Source organism: Leuresthes tenuis, unplaced genomic scaffold (genome assembly GCF_036924035.1).
Source record: "Leuresthes tenuis unplaced genomic scaffold, fLeuTen1.0.hap1 SCAF_1, whole genome shotgun sequence".
Classification (NCBI taxonomy): Eukaryota; Metazoa; Chordata; class Actinopteri; order Atheriniformes; family Atherinopsidae; genus Leuresthes; species Leuresthes tenuis.
The window spans coordinates 43,808,940-43,824,490 of NW_027325355.1; the positions used below are offsets into that span (position 1 = coordinate 43,808,940).

Here is a 15,551-nt window from a genome sequence, read left to right on the forward strand (position 1 = left end):
CCTATATAATGCACATTTGTCACAGATATTGTTGCTTACGGCCACACCACCCTGAATAAGCCCGACCTTGTCTGATCTTGGAAGTCAAGCAGGTTTGGGCCTCGTTAGTACTTGGATGCGAGACTGCTTGGGAATACCAGGTGCTGTAAGCTTTTTCTCTTCTCTCTACCACCTGCATGTCTTTTGTTGCAACGTCTGATCACCCTGTGACACATGAGGAAGTTGGTCATCTTCAGCTGCTGCTGCTTTGTTGGCAGACACAAAGTGATCTGAGAGTCTCATTTTCAGCTGGAGAGAATTATCACGTCAGGGAAGAAGATGTGCCCACTACATATCAGCCTTTCTCGGCAATTATCTGGTTACATAGAGGAAGTGTATGATTCCATTGCCTATATAGTGCACATTTGTCACAGAGATTGTTACTTACGGACAAACCACCCTGAATATGTCTGACCTTGTCTGATCTCGGAAGCCAAGGAGGGCTGGTTCTGGTTAGTACTTTGATGGGACACCGCTTGGGAATACCAGGTGCTGTAAGCTTTTTCTCTTCTCTCTACCACCTACATGTCTTTTGTTGCAATGTCTGATCGCCCTGTGACACATGAGGAAGTTGGTCATCTTCAGCTGCTGCTGCTTTGTTAGCAGACACGAAGTGATCTGAGAGTCTCAGTTTCAGCTGCAGAGAATAATCACATCAAGGAAGAAGATGTGCCCACAACAAGTTAGCCTTTCTCTGCAATTATCTGGTTACATAGAGGAACTGTATTATTCCAGTACCTATATAATGCACATTTTTCACAGACATTGTTACTTACGGCCACACCACCCTGAATATGCCCGACCTCGACTGATCTCGGAACCCAAGCAGGGTTGGGCCTGGTTAGTACTTGAATGGGAGACCCCTTGGGAATGCCAGGTGCTGTAAGCTTTTTCTCTTCTCTCTACCACCTGCATGTATTTTGTTGCAAGGTCTGATCGCCCTCTGACACATGAGGAAGTTGGTCATCTTCAGCTGCTGCTGCTTTGTTGGCAGACACGAAGTGACCTGAGATTCTCATTTTCAGCTGGAGAGAATAATCACGTCAGGGAAGAAGATGTGTCCACTATTTATCAGCCTTTCTCTGCAATTATCTGGTTATATAGAGGAAACGTATGATTCCAGTACCTATATAATACACATTTGTACCAGATATTGTTGCTTACCGCCACACCACCCTGAATATGCCCAACCTCGTCTGATCTCGAAAGCCAAGCAGGGTTGTGCCTGGTTAGTACTTGGATGGGAGACCGCTTGGGATTATCAGGTGCTGTAAGCTTTTTCTCTTCTCTCAACCACCTGCATGTCTTTTGTTGCAACGTCTGATCACCCTGTGACACATGAGGAAGTTGGTCATCTTCATTTTCTGCTGCTTTGTTGGCAGACACGAAGTGATCTTAAAGTCTCATTTTCAGCTGGAGAAAATTATCACGTCAGGGAACAAGATGTGCCCACTACATATCAGCCTTTCTTGGCAATTATATGGTTGCATAGAGGAACCGTATGATTCCAGTACCTATATAATGCACATTTGTCACAAACATTGTTACTTACGGCCACACCACCCGGAATATGCCCAACCTCGTCTGATCTTGGAAGCCAAGCAGGGTTGGGCCTGGTTAGTACTTGGATGGGAGACCGCTTGGGAATACCAGGTGCTGTAAGCTTTTTCTCTTCTCTCAACCACCTGCATGTCTTTTGTTGCAACGTCTGATCACCCTGTGACACATGAGGAAGTTGGTCATCTTCAGCTGCTGCTGCTTTGTTGGCAGACATGAAGTGATCTGAGAGTCTCAGTTTCAGTTGCAGAGAATGATCACATCAGAGAAGATGATTTACCCGCTACACATCAGCCTTTCTCGGCAATTATCTGGTTGCATAGAGGAACCGTATGATTCCAGTACCTATATAATGCACATTTGTCAGAGACATTGCTGCTTACGGCCACACCACCCGGAACATGCCTGACCTCGTCTGATCTTGGAAGCCAAGCAGGGTTGGGCCTGGTTAGTACTTGCATGGGAGACCACTTGGGAATACCAGGTGCTGTAAGCTTCTTCTCTACTCTCTACCACCTTCATGTCTTTTGTGGCAACGTCTGATCCTCCTGTGACACATGAGGAAGTTGGTCATCTTCAGCTGCTTTTGCGTCTTTGTTGGCAGACACGAAGTGATCTGAGAGTGTCAATTTCAGCTGCAGAGAATAATCACATCAGGGAAGAAGATGTGCCCACTACAAGTCAGCCTTTCTGGGCAATTATCTGGTTACATAGAGGAAGTGTATGATTCCAGTACCTATATAATGCACATTTGTCACAGATATTGTTGCTTACGGCCACACCACCCTGAATAAGCCCGACCTTGTCTGATCTTGGAAGTCAAGCAGGTTTGGGCCTGGTTAGTACTTGGATGGAAGACTGCTTGGGAATACCAGGTGCTGTAAGCTTTTTCTCTTCTCTCTACCACCTGCATGTCTTTTGTTGCAACGTCTGATCACCCTGTGACACATGAGGAAGTTGGTCATCTTCAGCTGCTGCTGCTTTGTTGGCAGACACAAAGTGATCTGAGAGTCTCATTTTCAGCTGGAGAGAATTATCACGTCAGGGAAGAAGATGTGCCCACTACATATCAGCCTTTCTCGGCAATTATCTGGTTACATAGAGGAAGTGTATGATTCCATTGCCTATATAATGCACATTTGTCACAGAGATTGTTACTTACGGACAAACCACCCTGAATATGTCTGACCTTGTCTGATCTCGGAAGCCAAGGAGGGCTGGTTCTGGTTAGTACTTTGATGGGACACCGCTTGGGAATACCAGGTGATGTAATCTTTTTCTCTTCTCTCTACCACCTGCATGTATTTTGTTGCAACGTCTGTTCGCCCTGTGACACATGAGGAAGTTGGTCATCTTCAGCTGCTGCTGCTTTGTTGGCAGACACGAAGTGATCTGAGAGTCTCATTTTCAGCTGGAGAGAATAATCACGTCAGGGAAGAAGATGTGTCCACTATTTATCAGCCTTTCTCTGCAATTATCTGGTTACATAGAGGAACCGTATGATTCCATTACCTATATAATGCACATTTGTCAAAGACATTGTCGCTTACGGCCACACCACCCTGAACATGCCCGAGCTCGTCTGATCTTGGAAGCCAAGCAGGGTTGGGCCTTGTTAGTACTTGAATTGGAGACAACTTGGGAATACCAGGTGCTGTAAGCTTTTTCTCTTCTCTCAACCACCTGCATGTCTTTTGTTGCAACGTCTGACCACCCTGTGACACATGAGGAAGTTGGTCATCTTCAGCTGCTGCTGCTTTGTTGGCAGACATGAAGTGATCTGAGAGTCTCAGTTTCAGTTGCAGAGAATGATCACATCAGAGAAGATGATTTACCCGCTACACATCAGCCTTTCTCGGCAATTATCTGGTTGCATAGAGGAACCGTATGATTCCAGTACCTATATAATGCACATTTGTCAGAGACATTGCTGCTTACGGCCACACCACCCGGAACATGCCTGACCTCGTCTGATCTTGGAAGCCAAGCAGGGTTGGGCCTGGTTAGTACTTGCATGGGAGACCACTTGGGAATACCAGGTGCTGTAAGCTTCTTCTCTACTCTCTACCACCTTCATGTCTTTTGTGGCAACGTCTGATCCTCCTGTGACACATGAGGAAGTTGGTCATCTTCAGCTGCTGCTGCGTCTTTGTTGGCAGACACGAAGTGATCTGAGAGTGTCAATTTCAGCTGCAGAGAATAATCACATCAGGGAAGAAGATGTGCCCACTACAAGTCAGCCTTTCTCGGCAATTATCTGGTTACATAGAGGAAGTGTATGATTCCATTGCCTATATAATGCACATTTGTCACAGATATTGTTGCTTACGGCCACACCACCCTGAATAAGCCCGACCTTGTCTGATCTTGGAAGTCAAGCAGGTTTGGGCCTCGTTAGTACTTGGATGCGAGACTGCTTGGGAATACCAGGTGCTGTAAGCTTTTTCTCTTCTCTCTACCACCTGCATGTCTTTTGTTGCAACGTCTGATCACCCTGTGACACATGAGGAAGTTGGTCATCTTCAGCTGCTGCTGCTTTGTTGGCAGACACAAAGTGATCTGAGAGTCTCATTTTCAGCTGGAGAGAATTATCACGTCAGGGAAGAAGATGTGCCCACTACATATCAGCCTTTCTCGGCAATTATCTGGTTACATAGAGGAAGTGTATGATTCCATTGCCTATATAGTGCACATTTGTCACAGAGATTGTTACTTACGGACAAACCACCCTGAATATGTCTGACCTTGTCTGATCTCGGAAGCCAAGGAGGGCTGGTTCTGGTTAGTACTTTGATGGGACACCGCTTGGGAATACCAGGTGCTGTAAGCTTTTTCTCTTCTCTCTACCACCTACATGTCTTTTGTTGCAATGTCTGATCGCCCTGTGACACATGAGGAAGTTGGTCATCTTCAGCTGCTGCTGCTTTGTTAGCAGACACGAAGTGATCTGAGAGTCTCAGTTTCAGCTGCAGAGAATAATCACATCAAGGAAGAAGATGTGCCCACAACAAGTTAGCCTTTCTCTGCAATTATCTGGTTACATAGAGGAACTGTATTATTCCAGTACCTATATAATGCACATTTTTCACAGACATTGTTACTTACGGCCACACCACCCTGAATATGCCCGACCTCGACTGATCTCGGAACCCAAGCAGGGTTGGGCCTGGTTAGTACTTGAATGGGAGACCCCTTGGGAATGCCAGGTGCTGTAAGCTTTTTCTCTTCTCTCTACCACCTGCATGTATTTTGTTGCAAGGTCTGATCGCCCTCTGACACATGAGGAAGTTGGTCATCTTCAGCTGCTGCTGCTTTGTTGGCAGACACGAAGTGACCTGAGATTCTCATTTTCAGCTGGAGAGAATAATCACGTCAGGGAAGAAGATGTGTCCACTATTTATCAGCCTTTCTCTGCAATTATCTGGTTATATAGAGGAAACGTATGATTCCAGTACCTATATAATACACATTTGTACCAGATATTGTTGCTTACCGCCACACCACCCTGAATATGCCCAACCTCGTCTGATCTCGAAAGCCAAGCAGGGTTGTGCCTGGTTAGTACTTGGATGGGAGACCGCTTGGGATTATCAGGTGCTGTAAGCTTTTTCTCTTCTCTCAACCACCTGCATGTCTTTTGTTGCAACGTCTGATCACCCTGTGACACATGAGGAAGTTGGTCATCTTCATTTTCTGCTGCTTTGTTGGCAGACACGAAGTGATCTTAAAGTCTCATTTTCAGCTGGAGAAAATTATCACGTCAGGGAACAAGATGTGCCCACTACATATCAGCCTTTCTTGGCAATTATATGGTTGCATAGAGGAACCGTATGATTCCAGTACCTATATAATGCACATTTGTCACAAACATTGTTACTTACGGCCACACCACCCGGAATATGCCCAACCTCGTCTGATCTTGGAAGCCAAGCAGGGTTGGGCCTGGTTAGTACTTGGATGGGAGACCGCTTGGGAATACCAGGTGCTGTAAGCTTTTTCTCTTCTCTCAACCACCTGCATGTCTTTTGTTGCAACGTCTGATCACCCTGTGACACATGAGGAAGTTGGTCATCTTCAGCTGCTGCTGCTTTGTTGGCAGACATGAAGTGATCTGAGAGTCTCAGTTTCAGTTGCAGAGAATGATCACATCAGAGAAGATGATTTACCCGCTACACATCAGCCTTTCTCGGCAATTATCTGGTTGCATAGAGGAACCGTATGATTCCAGTACCTATATAATGCACATTTGTCAGAGACATTGCTGCTTACGGCCACACCACCCGGAACATGCCTGACCTCGTCTGATCTTGGAAGCCAAGCAGGGTTGGGCCTGGTTAGTACTTGCATGGGAGACCACTTGGGAATACCAGGTGCTGTAAGCTTCTTCTCTACTCTCTACCACCTTCATGTCTTTTGTGGCAACGTCTGATCCTCCTGTGACACATGAGGAAGTTGGTCATCTTCAGCTGCTTTTGCGTCTTTGTTGGCAGACACGAAGTGATCTGAGAGTGTCAATTTCAGCTGCAGAGAATAATCACATCAGGGAAGAAGATGTGCCCACTACAAGTCAGCCTTTCTGGGCAATTATCTGGTTACATAGAGGAAGTGTATGATTCCAGTACCTATATAATGCACATTTGTCACAGATATTGTTGCTTACGGCCACACCACCCTGAATAAGCCCGACCTTGTCTGATCTTGGAAGTCAAGCAGGTTTGGGCCTGGTTAGTACTTGGATGGAAGACTGCTTGGGAATACCAGGTGCTGTAAGCTTTTTCTCTTCTCTCTACCACCTGCATGTCTTTTGTTGCAACGTCTGATCACCCTGTGACACATGAGGAAGTTGGTCATCTTCAGCTGCTGCTGCTTTGTTGGCAGACACAAAGTGATCTGAGAGTCTCATTTTCAGCTGGAGAGAATTATCACGTCAGGGAAGAAGATGTGCCCACTACATATCAGCCTTTCTCGGCAATTATCTGGTTACATAGAGGAAGTGTATGATTCCATTGCCTATATAATGCACATTTGTCACAGAGATTGTTACTTACGGACAAACCACCCTGAATATGTCTGACCTTGTCTGATCTCGGAAGCCAAGGAGGGCTGGTTCTGGTTAGTACTTTGATGGGACACCGCTTGGGAATACCAGGTGATGTAATCTTTTTCTCTTCTCTCTACCACCTGCATGTATTTTGTTGCAACGTCTGTTCGCCCTGTGACACATGAGGAAGTTGGTCATCTTCAGCTGCTGCTGCTTTGTTGGCAGACACGAAGTGATCTGAGAGTCTCATTTTCAGCTGGAGAGAATAATCACGTCAGGGAAGAAGATGTGTCCACTATTTATCAGCCTTTCTCTGCAATTATCTGGTTATATAGAGGAAACGTATGATTCCAGTACCTATACAATTTACATTTGTCAGAGACATTGTTGCTTACGGCCACACCACCCTGAATATGCCCGACCTCGTCTGATCTCGAAAGCCAAGCAGGGTTGTGCCTGGTTAGTACTTGGATGGGAGACCGCTTGGGATTATCAGGTGCTGTAAGCTTTTTCTCTTCTCTCAACCACCTGCATGTCTTTTGTTGCAACGTCTGATCACCCTGTGACACATGAGGAAGTTGGTCATCTTCATTTTCTGCTGCTTTGTTGGCAGACACGAAGTGATCTTAAAGTCTCATTTTCAGCTGGAGAAAATTATCACGTCAGGGAACAAGATGTGCCCACTACATATCAGCCTTTCTTGGCAATTATATGGTTGCATAGAGGAACCGTATGATTCCAGTACCTATATAATGCACATTTGTCACAAACATTGTTACTTACGGCCACACCACCCGGAATATGCCCAACCTCGTCTGATCTTGGAAGCCAAGCAGGGTTGGGCCTGGTTAGTACTTGGATGGGAGACCGCTTGGGAATACCAGGTGCTGTAAGCTTTTTCTCTTCTCTCAACCACCTGCATGTCTTTTGTTGCAACGTCTGATCACCCTGTGACACATGAGGAAGTTGGTCATCTTCAGCTGCTGCTGCTTTGTTGGCAGACACGAAGTGATCTTAGAGTCTCATTTTCAGCTGGAGAAAATTATCACGTCAGGGAACAAGATGTGCCCACTATATATCAGCCTTTTTCGGCAATTATCTTGTTACATAGAGGAACCATATGATTCCATTGCCTATATAATGCACATTTGTCACAGAGATTGTTGCTTACGGCCAAACCACCCTGAATATGTCTGACATCGTTTGATCTCAGAAGCCAAGGAGGGTTGGGCCTGGTTAGTACTTTGATGAGAGACCGCTTGGGAATACCAGGTGCTGTAAGCTTTTTCTCTTCTCTCTACCACCTGCATGTCTTTTGTTGCAACGTCTGATCGCCCTGTGACACATGAGGAAGTTGGTCATCTTCAGCTGCTGCTGCCTTGTTGGCAGACACAAAGTGATCTGAGAGTCTCAGTTTCAGTTGCAGAGAATGATCACATCAGAGAAGATGATTTACCCGCTACACATCAGCTTTTCTCGGCAATTATCTGGTTGCATAGAGGAACCGTATGATTCCAGTACCTATATAATGCACATTTGTCAGAGACATTGCTGCTTACGGCCACACCACCCGGAACATGCCTGACCTCGTCTGATCTCGGAAGCCAAGCAGGGTTGGGCCTGGTTAGTACTTGGATGGGAGACCGCTTGGGATTATCAGGTGATGTAAGCTTTTTCTCTTCTCTCAACCACCTGCATGTCTTTTGTTGCAACGTCTGATCACCCTGTGACACATGAGGAAGTTGGTCATCTTCATTTTCTGCTGCTTTGTTGGCAGACACGAAGTGATCTTAGAGTCTCATTTTCAGCTGGAGAAAATGATCACGTCAGGGAACAAGATGTGCCCACTACATATCAGCCTTTCTTGGCAATTATATGGTTGCATAGAGGAACCGTATGATTCCAGTACCTATATAATGCACATTTGTCACAGACATTGTTACTTACGGCCACACCACCCTGAATATGCCCAACCTCGTCTGATCTTGGAAGCCAAGCACGGTTGGGCCTGGTTAGTACTTGGATGGGAGACCGCTTGGGAATACCAGGTGCTGTAAGCTTTTTCTCTTCTCTCAACCACCTGCATGTCTTTTGTTGCAACGTCTGATCACCCTGTGACACATGAGGAAGTTGGTCATCTTCAGCTGCTGCTGCTTTGTTGGCAGACACGAAGTGATCTTAGAGTCTCATTTTCAGCTGGAGAAAATTATCACGTCAGGGAACAAGATGTGCCCACTATATATCAGCCTTTTTTTGGCAATTATCTTGTTACATAGAGGAACCATATGATTCCATTGCCTATATAATGCACATTTGTCACAGAGATTGTTGCTTACGGCCAAACCACCCTGAATATGTCTGACCTCGTCTGATCTCAGAAGCCAAGGAGGGTTGGGCCTGGTTAGTACTTGGATGGGAGACTGCTTGGGAATACCAGGTGCTGTAAGCGTTTTCTCTTCTCTCTACAACCTGCATGTCTTTTGTTGCAACGTCTGATCACCCTGTGACACATGAGGAAGTTGGTCATCTTCAGCTGCTGCTGCTTTGTTGGAAGACACGAAGTGATCTGAGAGTCTCAGTTTCAGCTGAAGAGAATAATCACGTCAGGGAAGAAGATGTGCCCACTACACATCAGCCTTTCTCAGCAATTATCTGGTTACATAGAGGAACCGTATGATTCCTGTACTAATATAATGCACTTTTGTCAGACACATTGTTGCTTACGGCCACACCACCCTGAACATACCCGCCCTCGTCTGATCTCGGAAGCCAAGCAGCGTTGAGCCTGCTTAGTACTTGGATGGGAGACTGCTTGGGAATACCAGGTGCTGTAAGTGTTTTCTCTTCTCTCTACAACCTGCATGTCTTTTGTTGCAACATCTGATCACCCTGTGACACATGAGGAAGTTGGTCATCTTCAGCTGCTCCTGCTTTGTTGGCTGACACAAAGTGATCTGAGAGTCTCAGTTTCAGTTGCAGAGAATGATCACATCAGAGAAGATGATTTGCCCGCTACACATCAGCCTTTCTCGGCAATTATCTGGTTGCATAGAGGAACCGTATGATTCCAGTACCTATATAATGCACATTTGTCAGAGACATTGTTGCTTACGGCCACACCACCCTGAATAAGCCAGACCTCGTCTGATCTCGGACACCAAGAAGGTTGTACCTGGTTAGTACTTGGATGGGAGACAGCTTGGGAATACCAGGTGCTGTAAGCTTTTTCTCTTCTCTCTACCACCTGCATGTCTTTTGTTGCAACGTCTGATCACCCTGTGACACGTGAAGAAGTTGGTCATCTTCACCTGCTGCTGCTTTGTTGATAGACACAAGGTGATCTGAGAGTCTCAGTTTCAGCTGAAGAGAATAATCACATCAAGGAGGAAGATGAACCCACTACAAGTCAGCCTTTTTCGGCAATTATCTGGTTACACAGAGGAAGTGTAATATTCCAGTACCTATATAATGCACATTTGTCACCGATATAGTTGCTTACGGCCACACCACCCTGAATAAGCCCGACCTCGTCTGATCTCGGAAGCCAAGCAGGGTTGCGCCTGGTTAGTGCTTGAATAGTAGACCGCTTGGGAATACCAGGTGCCTTAAGCTTTTTATCTTCTCTCTACCACCTGCATGTCTTTTGTTGCAACGTCTGATCACCCTGTGACACATGAGGAAGTTGGTCATCTTCAGCTTCTGCTGCTTTGTTGGCAGACACGAAGTGATCTGAGAGTCTCAGTTTCAGCTGAAGAGAATGATCACATCAGAGAAGATGATATGCCCGCTACACATCAGCCTTTCTCGGCAATTATCTGGTTGCATAGAGGAACCGTATGATTCCAGTACCTATATAATGCACATTTGTCAGAGACATTGTTGCTTACGGCCACACCACCCTGAACATGCCCGACCTCGTCTGATCTCGGAAGCCAAGCAGGGTTGAGCCTGCTTAGTACTTGGATGGGAGACTGCTTGAGAATACCAGGTGCTGTAAGCTTCTTCTCTTCTCTCTACCACCTGCATGTCTTTTCTTGCAACGTCTGATCATCCTGTGACACATGAGGAAGTTGGTCATCTTCAGCAGCTGCTGCTTCTTTGTTGGCAGACACGAAGTGATCTGAGAGTCTCAGTTTCAGCTGCAGAGAATAATCACATCAGGGAAGAAGATGTGCCCACTACAAGTCAGCCTTTCTCTGCAATTATCTGGTTACATAGAAGAAGTGTATGATTCCAGTACCTATATAATGCACATTTGTCACAGCTATTGTTGCTTACGGCCGCACCACCCTGAATATGCCCGACCTCGTCTGATCTTGGAAGCCAAGGAGGGTTGGGCGTGGTTAGTACTTGGATGGAAGACCTCTTGGGAATACCAGGTGCTGTAAGCTTTTTCTCTTCTCTCTACCACCTGCATGTCTTTTGTTGCAACGTCTGATCACCCTGTGACACATGAGGAAGTTGGTCATCTTCAGCTGCTGCTGCTTTGTTGGCTGACACGAAGTGATCTGAGAGTCTCAGTTTCAGTTGCAGAGAATGATCACATCAGAGAAGATGATATGCCCGCTACACATCAGCCTTTCTCTGCAATTATCTGGGTGCATAGAGGAACCGTATGATTCCAGTACCTATATAATGCACATTTGTCAGAGACGTTGCTTACGGCCACACAACCCTGAACATGCCCGACCTCGTCTGATCTCGGAAGCCAAGCAGGGTTGGGCCTGGTTTGTACTTGGATGGAAGACCTCTTCGGAATACCAGGTGTTGTAAGCTTTTTCTCTTCTCTCTACCACCTGCATGTCTTTTGTTGCAATGTCTGATCACCCTGTGACACATGAGGAAGTTGGTCATCTTCAGCTTCTGCTGCTTTGTTGGCAGACACAAAGTGATCTGAGAGTCTCAGTTTCAGCTCGAGAGAATAATCACGTCAGGGAAGAAGATGTGCCCACTACTTATCAGCCTTTCTCGGCAATTATCTGGTTGCATAGAGGAACCGTATGATTCCAGTACCTATATAATGCACATTTGTCAGAGACATTGTTGCTTACGGCCACACCACCCTGAACATGCCCGACCTCGTCTGATCTCGGAAGCCAAGCAGGGTTGAGCCTGCTTAGTACTTGGATGGGAGACTACTTGGGAATACCAGGTGCTGTAAGCTTCTTCTCTTCTCTCTACCACCTGCATGTCTTTTGTTGCAACGTCTGATCATCATGTGACACATGAGGAAGTTGGTCATCTTCAGCAGCTGCTGCTTCTTTGTTGTTAGACACGAAGTGATCTGAGAGTCTCAGTTTCAGCTGCAGAGAATAATCACATCAGGGAAGAAGATGTGCCCACTACAAGTCAGCCTTTCTCTGCAATTATCTGGTTACATAGAAGAAGTGTATGATTCCAGTACCTATATAATGCACATTTGTCACAGCTATTGTTGCTTACGGCCGCACCACCCTGAATATGCCCGACCTCGTCTGATCTTGGAAGCCAAGGAGGGTTGGGCCTGGTTAGTACTTGGATGGAAGACCTCTTGGGAATACCAGGTGCTGTAAGCTTTTTCTCTTCTCTCTACCACCTGCATGTCTTTTGTTGCAACGTCTGATCACCCTGTGACACATGAGGAAGTTGGTCATCTTCAGCTGCTGCTGCTTTGTTGGCAGACACGAAGTGATCTGAGAGTCTCAGTTTCAGCTGCAGAGAATGATCACATCAGGGAAGAAGATGTGCCCATAACAAGTGAGCCTTTCTCGGAAATGATCTGGTTACATAGAGGAAGTGTATGATTCCAGTACTTATATAATGCACATTTGTCACAGAAATTGTTCCTTACGGCCACACCACCCTGAATATGCCCGACCTCGTCTGATCTCGGAAGCTAAGGAGGGTTGGGCCTGGTTAGTACTTCAATGGGAGACTGCTTGGGAATACCAGGTGCTGTAAGCGTTTTCTCTTCTCTCTACAACCTGCATGTCTTTTGTTGCAACGTCTGATCACCCTGTGACACATGAGGAAGTTGGTCATCTTCAGCTGCTGCTGCTTTGTTGGAAGACACGAAGTGATCTGAGAGTCTCAGTTTCAGCTGAAGAGAATAATCACGTCAGGGAAGATGATGTGCCCACTACACATCAGCCTTTCTCAGCAATTATCTGGTTACATAGAGGAACCGTATGATTCCTGTACTTATATAATGCACATTTGTCACAGACATTGTTGCTTACGGCCACACCACCCTCAATATGCCTGACCTCGTCTGATCTCGGAAGCCAAGCAGGGTTGGTTCTGGTTAGTACTTGGGTGGGAGACCGCTTGAAAATACCATTTGCTGTAAGCTTTTTCTCTTCTCTCTACAACCTGCATGTCTTTTGTTGCAACGTCTGATCACCCTGTGACACATGAGGAAGTTGATCATCTTCAGCTGCTGCTGCTGCTTTGTTGGCAGACATGAAGTGATCTGAGAGTCTCAGTTTCAGCTCCAGAGAATAATCACATCAAGGAGGAAGATGTGCCCACTAAGAGTCAGCCTTTCTCGGCAATTATCTGGTTACATAGAGGAAGTGTATGATTCCAGTACCTATATAATACACATTTGTACCAGATATTGTTGCTTACAGCCACACCACCCTGAATAAGCTCGACCTCGTCTGATCTCGGAAGCCAAGCAGGGTTGGGCCTGGTTAGTTCTTGAATGGGAGACTGCTTGCGAATACCAGGTGCTGTAAGCTTTTTCTCTTCTCTCTACAACCTGCATGTCTTTTGTTGCAATGTCTGATCACCCTGTGACACATGAGGAAGTTGGTCATCTTCAGCTTCTGCTGCTTTGTTGGCAGACACGAAGTGATCTGAGAGTCTCAGTTTCAGCTGAAGAGAATGATCACATCAAGAAGGAAGATGTAACCACTAAGAGTCAGCCTTTCTCGGCAATTATCTGGTTACATAGAGGAAGTGTATGATTCCAGTACCTATATAATACACATTTGTCACAGAGATTGTCGCTTACGGCCACACCACCCTGAATATAATATGCCCGACCTCGTCTGATCTCGGAAGCCAAGCAGGGTTGTGCCTGGTTAGTACTTGGGTGGGAGACTGCTTGGGAATACCAGGTGCTGTAAGCTTTTTCTCTTCTCTCTACCACCTGCATGTCTTTTGTTGTAACATCTGATCACCCTGTGACACATGAGGAAGTTGGTCATCTTCAGCTGCTGCTGCTTTGTTGGCAGACACAAAGTGATCTGAGAGTCTCAGTTTCAGCTGCAGAGAATAATCACATCAGGGAAGAAGATGTGCCCATAACAAGTCAGCCTTTCTCGGCAATTATCTGGTTGCATAGAGGAACCGTATGATTCCAGTACCTATATAATGCACATTTGTCACAGACATTGTTGCTTACGGCCACACCACCCTGAACATGCCCGAGCTCGTCTGATCTTGGAAGCCAAGCAGGGTTGGGCCTTGTTAGTACTTGAATTGGAGACAACTTGGGAATACCAGGTGCTGTAAGCTTTTTCTCTTCTCTCAACCACCTGCATGTATTTTGTTGCAACGTCTGACCACCCTGTGACACATGAGGAAGTTGGTCATCTTCAGCTGCTGCTGCTTTGTTGGCAGACATGAAGTGATCTGAGAGTCTCAGTTTCAGTTGCAGAGAATGATCACATCAGAGAAGATGATTTACCCGCTACACATCAGCCTTTCTCGGCAATTATCTGGTTGCATAGAGGAACCGTATGATTCCAGTACCTATATAATGCACATTTGTCAGAGACATTGCTGCTTACGGCCACACCACCCGGAACATGCCTGACCTCGTCTGATCTTGGAAGCCAAGCAGGGTTGGGCCTGGTTAGTACTTGCATGGGAGACCACTTGGGAATACCAGGTGCTGTAAGCTTCTTCTCTACTCTCTACCACCTTCATGTCTTTTGTGGCAACGTCTGATCCTCCAGTGACACATGAGGAAGTTGGTCATCTTCAGCTGCTGCTGCGTCTTTGTTGGCAGACACGAAGTGATCTGAGAGTGTCAATTTCAGCTGCAGAGAATAATCACATCAGGGAAGAAGATGTGCCCACTACAAGTCAGCCTTTCTCGGCAATTATCTGGTTACATAGAGGAAGTGTATGATTCCATTGCCTATATAATGCACATTTGTCACAGATATTGTTGCTTACGGCCACACCACCCTGAATAAGCCCGACCTTGTCTGATCTTGGAAGTCAAGCAGGTTTGGGCCTCGTTAGTACTTGGATGGGAGACTGCTTGGGAATACCAGGTGCTGTAAGCTTTTTCTCTTCTCTCTACCACCTGCATGTCTTTTGTTGCAACGTCTGATCACCCTGTGACACATGAGGAAGTTGGTCATCTTCAGCTGCTGCTGCTTTGTTGGCAGACACAAAGTGATCTGAGAGTCTCATTTTCAGCTGGAGAGAATTATCACGTCAGGGAAGAAGATGTGCCCACTACATATCAGCCTTTCTCGGCAATTATCTGGTTACACAGAGGAAGTGTATGATTCCATTGCCTATATAGTGCACATTTGTCACAGAGATTGTTACTTACGGACAAACCACCCTGAATATGTCTGACCTTGTCTGATCTCGGAAGCCAAGGAGGGCTGGTTCTGGTTAGTACTTTGATGGGACACCGCTTGGGAATACCAGGTGCTGTAAGCTTTTTCTCTTCTCTCTACCACCTACATGTCTTTTGTTGCAATGTCTGATCGCCCTGTGACACATGAGGAAGTTGGTCATCTTCAGCTGCTGCTGCTTTGTTAGCAGACACGAAGTGATCTGAGAGTCTCAGTTTCAGCTGCAGAGAATAATCACATCAAGGAAGAAGATGTGCCCACAACAAGTTAGCCTTTCTCTGCAATTATCTGGTTACATAGAGGAACTGTATTATTCCAGTACCTATATA

General features: G+C 46.1%; 4 non-coding genes and 30 pseudogenes across 4 annotated transcripts; all 34 read left to right on the forward strand.

Annotated features, from left to right (window-relative positions):
* Positions 1-33: 33 nt before the first annotated feature.
* Positions 34-152, forward strand: LOC140296698 (5S ribosomal RNA; annotated as a pseudogene).
* Positions 153-809: 657 nt separating this feature from the next.
* On the forward strand, positions 810-928 carry LOC140307704 (5S ribosomal RNA; annotated as a pseudogene).
* A 269-nt stretch (positions 929-1,197) lies between these two features.
* On the forward strand, positions 1,198-1,316 carry LOC140295787 (5S ribosomal RNA; annotated as a pseudogene).
* Positions 1,317-1,585: 269 nt separating this feature from the next.
* On the forward strand, positions 1,586-1,704 carry LOC140298997 (5S ribosomal RNA). Its single transcript, XR_011914588.1, has one exon. It is a non-coding gene; the product is annotated as a 5S ribosomal RNA (ribosomal RNA).
* A 269-nt stretch (positions 1,705-1,973) lies between these two features.
* On the forward strand, positions 1,974-2,092 carry LOC140303584 (5S ribosomal RNA; annotated as a pseudogene).
* Positions 2,093-2,364: 272 nt separating this feature from the next.
* Positions 2,365-2,483, forward strand: LOC140289306 (5S ribosomal RNA; annotated as a pseudogene).
* A 657-nt stretch (positions 2,484-3,140) lies between these two features.
* On the forward strand, positions 3,141-3,259 carry LOC140313969 (5S ribosomal RNA; annotated as a pseudogene).
* Positions 3,260-3,528: 269 nt separating this feature from the next.
* Positions 3,529-3,647, forward strand: LOC140303590 (5S ribosomal RNA; annotated as a pseudogene).
* A 272-nt stretch (positions 3,648-3,919) lies between these two features.
* LOC140296699 (5S ribosomal RNA) lies at positions 3,920-4,038 on the forward strand (annotated as a pseudogene).
* A 657-nt stretch (positions 4,039-4,695) lies between these two features.
* Positions 4,696-4,814, forward strand: LOC140307712 (5S ribosomal RNA; annotated as a pseudogene).
* Positions 4,815-5,083: 269 nt separating this feature from the next.
* LOC140295788 (5S ribosomal RNA) lies at positions 5,084-5,202 on the forward strand (annotated as a pseudogene).
* A 269-nt stretch (positions 5,203-5,471) lies between these two features.
* LOC140298998 (5S ribosomal RNA) lies at positions 5,472-5,590 on the forward strand. Its single transcript, XR_011914589.1, has one exon. It is a non-coding gene; the product is annotated as a 5S ribosomal RNA (ribosomal RNA).
* Positions 5,591-5,859: 269 nt separating this feature from the next.
* On the forward strand, positions 5,860-5,978 carry LOC140303595 (5S ribosomal RNA; annotated as a pseudogene).
* A 272-nt stretch (positions 5,979-6,250) lies between these two features.
* LOC140289307 (5S ribosomal RNA) lies at positions 6,251-6,369 on the forward strand (annotated as a pseudogene).
* Positions 6,370-7,026: 657 nt separating this feature from the next.
* LOC140272195 (5S ribosomal RNA) lies at positions 7,027-7,145 on the forward strand (annotated as a pseudogene).
* A 269-nt stretch (positions 7,146-7,414) lies between these two features.
* Positions 7,415-7,533, forward strand: LOC140299000 (5S ribosomal RNA). Its single transcript, XR_011914590.1, has one exon. It is a non-coding gene; the product is annotated as a 5S ribosomal RNA (ribosomal RNA).
* Positions 7,534-7,802: 269 nt separating this feature from the next.
* Positions 7,803-7,921, forward strand: LOC140293113 (5S ribosomal RNA; annotated as a pseudogene).
* Positions 7,922-8,190: 269 nt separating this feature from the next.
* Positions 8,191-8,309, forward strand: LOC140288786 (5S ribosomal RNA; annotated as a pseudogene).
* Positions 8,310-8,578: 269 nt separating this feature from the next.
* Positions 8,579-8,697, forward strand: LOC140298865 (5S ribosomal RNA). The gene has a single exon (XR_011914466.1). It is a non-coding gene; the product is annotated as a 5S ribosomal RNA (ribosomal RNA).
* Positions 8,698-8,967: 270 nt separating this feature from the next.
* LOC140310935 (5S ribosomal RNA) lies at positions 8,968-9,086 on the forward strand (annotated as a pseudogene).
* Positions 9,087-9,355: 269 nt separating this feature from the next.
* LOC140294598 (5S ribosomal RNA) lies at positions 9,356-9,474 on the forward strand (annotated as a pseudogene).
* Positions 9,475-10,130: 656 nt separating this feature from the next.
* LOC140296031 (5S ribosomal RNA) lies at positions 10,131-10,249 on the forward strand (annotated as a pseudogene).
* A 269-nt stretch (positions 10,250-10,518) lies between these two features.
* On the forward strand, positions 10,519-10,637 carry LOC140305388 (5S ribosomal RNA; annotated as a pseudogene).
* Positions 10,638-10,909: 272 nt separating this feature from the next.
* LOC140289487 (5S ribosomal RNA) lies at positions 10,910-11,028 on the forward strand (annotated as a pseudogene).
* Positions 11,029-11,294: 266 nt separating this feature from the next.
* LOC140276319 (5S ribosomal RNA) lies at positions 11,295-11,413 on the forward strand (annotated as a pseudogene).
* A 269-nt stretch (positions 11,414-11,682) lies between these two features.
* Positions 11,683-11,801, forward strand: LOC140296863 (5S ribosomal RNA; annotated as a pseudogene).
* A 272-nt stretch (positions 11,802-12,073) lies between these two features.
* LOC140311758 (5S ribosomal RNA) lies at positions 12,074-12,192 on the forward strand (annotated as a pseudogene).
* Positions 12,193-12,461: 269 nt separating this feature from the next.
* LOC140313009 (5S ribosomal RNA) lies at positions 12,462-12,580 on the forward strand (annotated as a pseudogene).
* A 269-nt stretch (positions 12,581-12,849) lies between these two features.
* Positions 12,850-12,968, forward strand: LOC140295434 (5S ribosomal RNA; annotated as a pseudogene).
* A 272-nt stretch (positions 12,969-13,240) lies between these two features.
* LOC140277122 (5S ribosomal RNA) lies at positions 13,241-13,359 on the forward strand (annotated as a pseudogene).
* Positions 13,360-13,628: 269 nt separating this feature from the next.
* Positions 13,629-13,752, forward strand: LOC140268556 (5S ribosomal RNA; annotated as a pseudogene).
* Positions 13,753-14,021: 269 nt separating this feature from the next.
* LOC140313974 (5S ribosomal RNA) lies at positions 14,022-14,140 on the forward strand (annotated as a pseudogene).
* A 269-nt stretch (positions 14,141-14,409) lies between these two features.
* On the forward strand, positions 14,410-14,528 carry LOC140303602 (5S ribosomal RNA; annotated as a pseudogene).
* Positions 14,529-14,800: 272 nt separating this feature from the next.
* On the forward strand, positions 14,801-14,919 carry LOC140293184 (5S ribosomal RNA; annotated as a pseudogene).
* The last annotated feature ends 632 nt before the right edge of the window (positions 14,920-15,551 follow it).